The 6,237-nt window shown below is 43.6% G+C and overlaps 1 long non-coding RNA gene across 1 annotated transcript in view; it reads right to left on the bottom strand.

Annotated features, from left to right (window-relative positions):
* Positions 1-1,297: 1,297 nt before the first annotated feature.
* Positions 1,298-6,237, bottom strand: part of LOC111820506 (uncharacterized) — a 39,660-nt gene continuing 34,720 nt past the window's right edge. Inside the window, exon 3 of the long non-coding RNA XR_002824059.1 lies at positions 1,298-2,022. This is a non-coding gene — a long non-coding RNA (uncharacterized LOC111820506). The remainder of the gene's footprint in view (positions 2,023-6,237) is intronic.

Genomic DNA, 6,237 nt, shown 5'->3' with positions numbered 1-6,237 from the left:
CCAATAGAATATTACTCAGCAAGAAAAATGGAACCAACTAAAGATAGAATAGATATACTTTTCCCTATACCTGTCACTAAGTACAGTTAAAAATGCCAGATACTGTATATAAAACAAATGCAAGAAGACTCTAAAAGGTACAGAGAAGAAGACAGACTAACTAGGGACCTTGGGACCTGAGAAGTGACATGGCAGTGAGTTCCCTGGTTTTTCTTTTGCCTCATATATCTGGGACTGGATGCTGGAAAAGCCAGCAAGCAAAAAGCACCAATGGGTGTACAAAAAAAAAAAAAATCCCCAAGAAAGTCTTTTCTTGCAGGCCAAAAGACCAGAAAAGGGGCAACCTAGCAAAATGGAAACTTTTAGACAATAATCACCCTCTTCCACTCAAACACCATGGGGGATAAAAAAAATACAGCCCTAGCCCCATCCCCATCAGCAAAGGCTAAGTGGGGAAGCTAGACTTCCACCCTCGTTCAGCTGAAACAAGGCACCCCTAACACACCCTTGCTAGGTTGGTATCTAAATGAATAATTTCTTTTATAAGGATCAGCACAAAGCTGTTACCTATGAGGCTGAGGTTAAAGATGTCCCAAGTGTCCAGCTTTTCCAAACTGCTGTACCACTCCACCATCTCTAACATCAACTACTCCGCCTCCCCTCAGTACTCTTTCTCCCTGTCTTTGGGTTCAGTGATTACCTGCAACATCTCACAGAACTGACAAACCGTACTTACAGTTAAGTGGTTTATTAGGGAAGTAACAGGGCACAACTCCAAATCAGGATCAACTTGGATGTAACAGGAACAATAACTCAGGACACAGATCCTGGATCAGGACAGCTTCTTCTCGCCCACTGCCACTGGGCCCTGCTAGGGTCTTGATGCCACCAGGTCCTGCTGGGGTCCTTCTGCCATCAGGCTGTACTGAGGGCCTTCTCAGGCAAGTGTTACACCTCTTAGCTCCATGGGTCAGCAAGCCATCTCACACCAGTCTCCTGATTCCTGCTGTCTCACGCCACCATCTCTCTCTGTCTTCCATGTTCCACTTTTCTCTCTCTGTGTCTCCCTTTAAGCCTAGTAGGATGGCAAAACTAACCAATTCCCTCGTTAGGGTTCCATACACCTTATTTGCATGGTCCCACACCCAGAAGGGTGCCATGCACCTTATTTACATTATTAGCAAGCTACCAATCCCCTTGGTGGCCACAAACACTTAATTTGAATAGTCCCACCCAGTCATTTGGTAGGAGTTACAAAACTATGGCAAGAATAGCCATATAAAAGTGATCCATTGCCCTGAAAGCCACCCCCTGGCTTTTCCAGCCATGGTTCTTTCATACTTGGAGGATAACCTACCCCTCCCAATCATTTCAACAGTCCAAAACACTCATTAACAATTAGTCTTTCAGAAGGACAGAGTCCTGAGGGTGAGGTTACTCAGGTACCAGCTATTCAGGTCTGCTGCAGGTATCCATCTGATCAGGTCAGGTTCTCTAAAAGTTGTCTCAGCTTTACTCTCTCTGGCCTCTGATAAAATTTAACTGAAAGAAGATTATTCCTTTGCTCTTAGTCTCTCTCAATGTATAAGCATAATGTTAGAATTCCCCCACTGCATAACCAATTTATTCATTCCTTTACCTTCAGCTTTCCTTCTATTTGTCATTTATTTTTACCCAAACTTTTCCACCTTGGGAAGGGACATCAGGTTCAGCTACTGTGCCAGTCCAAATTGCTGGTAGCAAAACCAGTCTAGCAAGTTCTTCCCCCTCAGTGCACTCCCATTTATATTGGATAGGGTTACATAGGTAGAACACTAGTGGGCTGTTTTGACCACTAAGCAACATGGCAGTATTCACTGTTAACCCCAATTTTGACAGATATGGGGAAGGTACAATCCATCCCACCAGGCCCTTGGGAATTCTGGCACACAGGTTCAAGGGTATAGTTACAGCCTCTTGCTTAGGGATCATCCGTGGTTTCCGGCACCTGCAGGTGCATTCTTGCTCCTGAAACTGTAGCATCTGTCAGGAAAAAATCAATTTTAGGTGATGTGGGGAAGAACTGTACAGTGGTACTAGCATCCTCCCCCAACCTCTCTTCCCCAGACTGCCCGGAGAAACACAGAAATCTGTCCAGTGGTGATCCTCCCACTGTCCCCCTCATATTGAGTGTGAGCACACACTCGTGAAGGCATGTGAACGAGTCCCTCATGCTTGTATCTCCCCTCATTTTAGATAACAAATGTTTTGATTGCCCATTCCAATTACCTATCGGACCATTACTCTGAGAGTGGAATGCAACATGGTACGTCCATTTAATATGATGTGTCTTGGCCCACTGCTGCACCCTGTGGGCTGTAAAGTGTGTTCCTTGGTGTGGTGTGATTAATTACTTTTGTGTGTGGCCTTTCTAGCCATGGTCTCGTAACTCCCACCCAGGTGACTGTGTGATAGGGTAACTGTGGCCTACAAAGGGGATTCCCCCATGCATCTGTCAGCTTGTCATACTCTGGGGGCTTGCTATGATGCTGGGAGCTATTCACTGGTATTCAGATACCAGGAGGGTCACCCAGCTTCCGGAATGAGACAGACTATGAAGAAGGACCCGGTGGCCTACTTCTGAAAAGAATTAGCCAGTGAAAACCTTATGAATAGCAGCAGAACACTGTCTGATATAGTGCCAGAAGATGAGCCCCTCATGTTCAAAGGCAATCAAAATACGACTGGGGAAGAGCTGCCTCCTAAAAGTAGAGTCAACCTTAATGACGTGGATGGAGTCAAGCTTTTGGGACCTTCATTTGCCAATGTGGCACGACTCAAAATGAGAAGAAACAGCTGCAAACATCCATTAATTATCAGAACGTGGAATGTCGGAAGTATGAATCTAGGAAAACTGGAAATTGTCAAAAATAAAATGGAACACATAAACATCGATGTCCTAGGCATTAGTGAGCTGAAGTGGACTGGTATTGCCATTTTGAATTGGACGATCATATGGTCTACTATGCCGGGAATGACCACTTGAAGAAGAATGGCATTGCATTAATCATCAAAAAGAACATTTCAAGATCTATCTTGAAGTACAACACTGCCAGTGATAGGATAACATCCATGCGCCTACAATGAAGGCCAGTTAATACGACTATTATTCAAATTTACGCACCAACCACTAAGGCTAAAGATGAAGAAATTGAAGATTTTTACCAACTTATGCAGTTGGAAACTGATCGAACATGCAATCAGGATGCATTGATAATTACTGGCGATTGGAATTTGAAAGTTGGAAGCAAAGAAGGATCAGTAGTTGGAAAATACGACCTTTGTGATAGAAATGATGCTGGAGATCGCATGACAGAATTTTGCAAGACCAATGACTTATTCATTGCAAATACCGTTTTTCATTAACATAAACAGCGACTATACACATGGACCTCACCAGGTGGAAAACGCAGGAATTGAATCGACTACACCTGTGGAAAGAGACAATGGAAAAGCTCAATATCATCCGTCAGAACAAGGCCAGGGGCCAACTGTGGAACAGACCATCAATTGCTCATATGCAAGCTCAAGTTGAAGCTGAAAAAAATTAGAACAAGTCCCACCTTAATTTAGAGACCATCTCAAGAATAGATTTGACATGTTGAACACTAATAACTGAAGACTAGATGAGTTGTGGAATGACATCAACGACATCATACATGAAGAAAGCAAGCAGTCATTAAAAAGACAGGAAAGAAAGACCAAAATGGATGTCAGAAGAGACTCTGAAACTTGCTCTTGAATGTCCAGTAGCTAAAGCGAAAGGAAGACGTGATGAAGTAAAAGAGCTAAACAGAAGATTTCAAAGGGTGGCTCAAGAAGACAAAGTAAAGTATTATAATGACATATGCAAGAACCTGGAGATAGAAAACCAAAGGGAAGAACATGTTCGGCATTTCTCAAGTTGAAAGAACTGAAAAAAACATTCAAACCTCGAGTTGCAATATTGAAGGATTCTACAGGGAAAATATTAAACGACACAAGAAGCATCAAAAGAAGATGGAAGGAATACACAGAGTCACTATACCAAAAAGAATTGGTCGCTGTTCAACTATTTCAGGAGACAGCATATGATGAGGAACTGATGGTACTGAAGGAAGCAGCACTGAAAGCATGGGCAAAAAAAAAAAAAGGCTCCAGGAACTAACGGAATACCATTGAGATGTTTCAACAAATGGATGCAGCACTGGAAGTGCTCACTCATCTCTGCCAAGAAATTTGGAAGATAGCTACCTGGCCAACTGATTGAAAGAGATCCATATTTATGCCTATTCCCAAGAAAGATGATCCAATCAAATGCGGAAATTATCAAACAATATCATTAATATCACACACAAGTAACATTTTGCTGAAGATCGTTCAAAAGTGGCTGCAGCAGTCTATCGACAGGGAACTGCCAGAAATTCAAGCCGAAATCAGAAGAGGATGTGGAACCAGGGATATCATTGCTGATGTCAGATGGATCATGGCTGAAAGCAGGGAATACCTGTGTTTTATCAACTATGCAAAAGCATTTGTCTGTGTGAATCATAACAAATTATGGATAACATTGTGAAGAATGGGAATTCCACACTTAATTGTTCTCATGAGGAATCTGTACATAGATCAAGAGGCAGTTGTTCAAACAGAACAAGGGGATACTGCGTGGTTTAAAGCCAGGAAAGGTGTGCGTCAGGGTTGTATCCTTTCTCCATACCAATTCAATCTGTATGCTGAGCAAATAATCAGAGAAGGTGGACCATATAAAGAAGAATGGGGCATCAGAATTGGAGGAAGACTCATTAACAACCTGCGTTATGCAGATGACACAACCTTGCTTGCTGAAAGTGAAGAGGACTTGAAGCACTTATTGATGAAGATCAAAGACCACAGCCTTCAGTGTGGATTATACCTCAACGTACAGAATATAAAAATCCTCACAACTGGACCAATAAGCAACATCATGATAAATGGAGAAAAGATTGAAGTTGTCAAGGATTTCATTTTACATGGATCCCCAATCAACACTCATGGAAACAGCAGTCAAGAAATCAAAAGACGCATTGCACCGGGCAAATCTGCTGCAAGAGACCTCTTTAAGGTGTTGAAAAGCAAAGATGTCACCTTGAAGACTAAGGTGCGCTTGACCCAAGTCATGGTGTTTTCAATCGCATCATATGCATGAGTAAGCCAAACAATGAATAAGTAAGACCGAAGAATTGACGCCTTTAAATTGTGGTGCTGGTGAAGAATATTGAATATACCATGGACTGCCAAAAGAACAAACAAATCTGTCTTGGAAGAAGTAAAACCAGAATGCTCCTTAGAAGCAAGAATGGCAAGACTACATCTCACATACTTTAGACATGTTATCAGGTGGGATCAGCCCCTGAAGAAGGATATCTGCTTGGTAAGGTAGAGGGTCAGCAAAAAAGAGGGAGACCCTCAATGGGATGGACTTATGCAGTAGCTGCAACAATGGGCTCAAGCATAACTACAATTGTGAGGATGGCGCAGGACTGGGCAGTGTTTTGTTCTGTCGTACATAGGGTCGCTATGAGTCAGAACTGACTCGACAGCACCTAACAACAACGACAAGGGGATTGGTCGGTTTTGCCTTAAAAGAGAGCCAATTCCAGAGCAGAGAGGGGGAGGCCACCACCACCAGGGAAGGAGAAGCCAGCAGGAGAGACCCAGCAGCAGAGACCCAGCAGCAGGAGACTGTGTGGTGGGCTTCCTGGCCCATGGAGCAAGAAAGATAAGTGCCTTTGGGCAGAGACTGAGGGCCAGGGAGAGGCGTGCCTGGGAGCATAGCCGGGGAGAGGCTATCCTCATGGAAGAACTGTATCCTGAGTGCTCTTGAGCCTGAATTGTAACTGTGACTTCCCTAATAAACTCCATAATTGTGATTATGGTCTGTGAGGTCTGTGTGGCCACTGCGATGAATTATCAAACCCAGTAGTGCTGTGGGAGGGATAGTTGGTGTCAGAATTGGTAGAGATGGTGGAGAGAGGAAGCGTGTCTGACTGCCACCTCATAGGAATCAGCCTTGGGCTGTTGATCTTGGTTCTCCTTCTCCCTTGTGGGGTTGGAGGAGGTCAGACACCTCCCCCATGCCATTTTTACTCTTGGTCTGATGAAATATAACTTGGTGGACCTACTTGGTACAGTATCTTTTGTTCTAATCCCTTAATGGTGTTTCTGGCATTCGCATCTGTC

Source organism: Trichechus manatus, unplaced genomic scaffold (genome assembly GCF_000243295.1).
Source record: "Trichechus manatus latirostris isolate Lorelei unplaced genomic scaffold, TriManLat1.0 scaffold00040, whole genome shotgun sequence".
In the NCBI taxonomy this organism is placed as follows: Eukaryota; Metazoa; Chordata; class Mammalia; order Sirenia; family Trichechidae; genus Trichechus; species Trichechus manatus.
The sequence above is the reverse complement of the archived record's forward strand: the minus strand, read 5'-3'. Positions and strand labels throughout refer to the sequence as shown.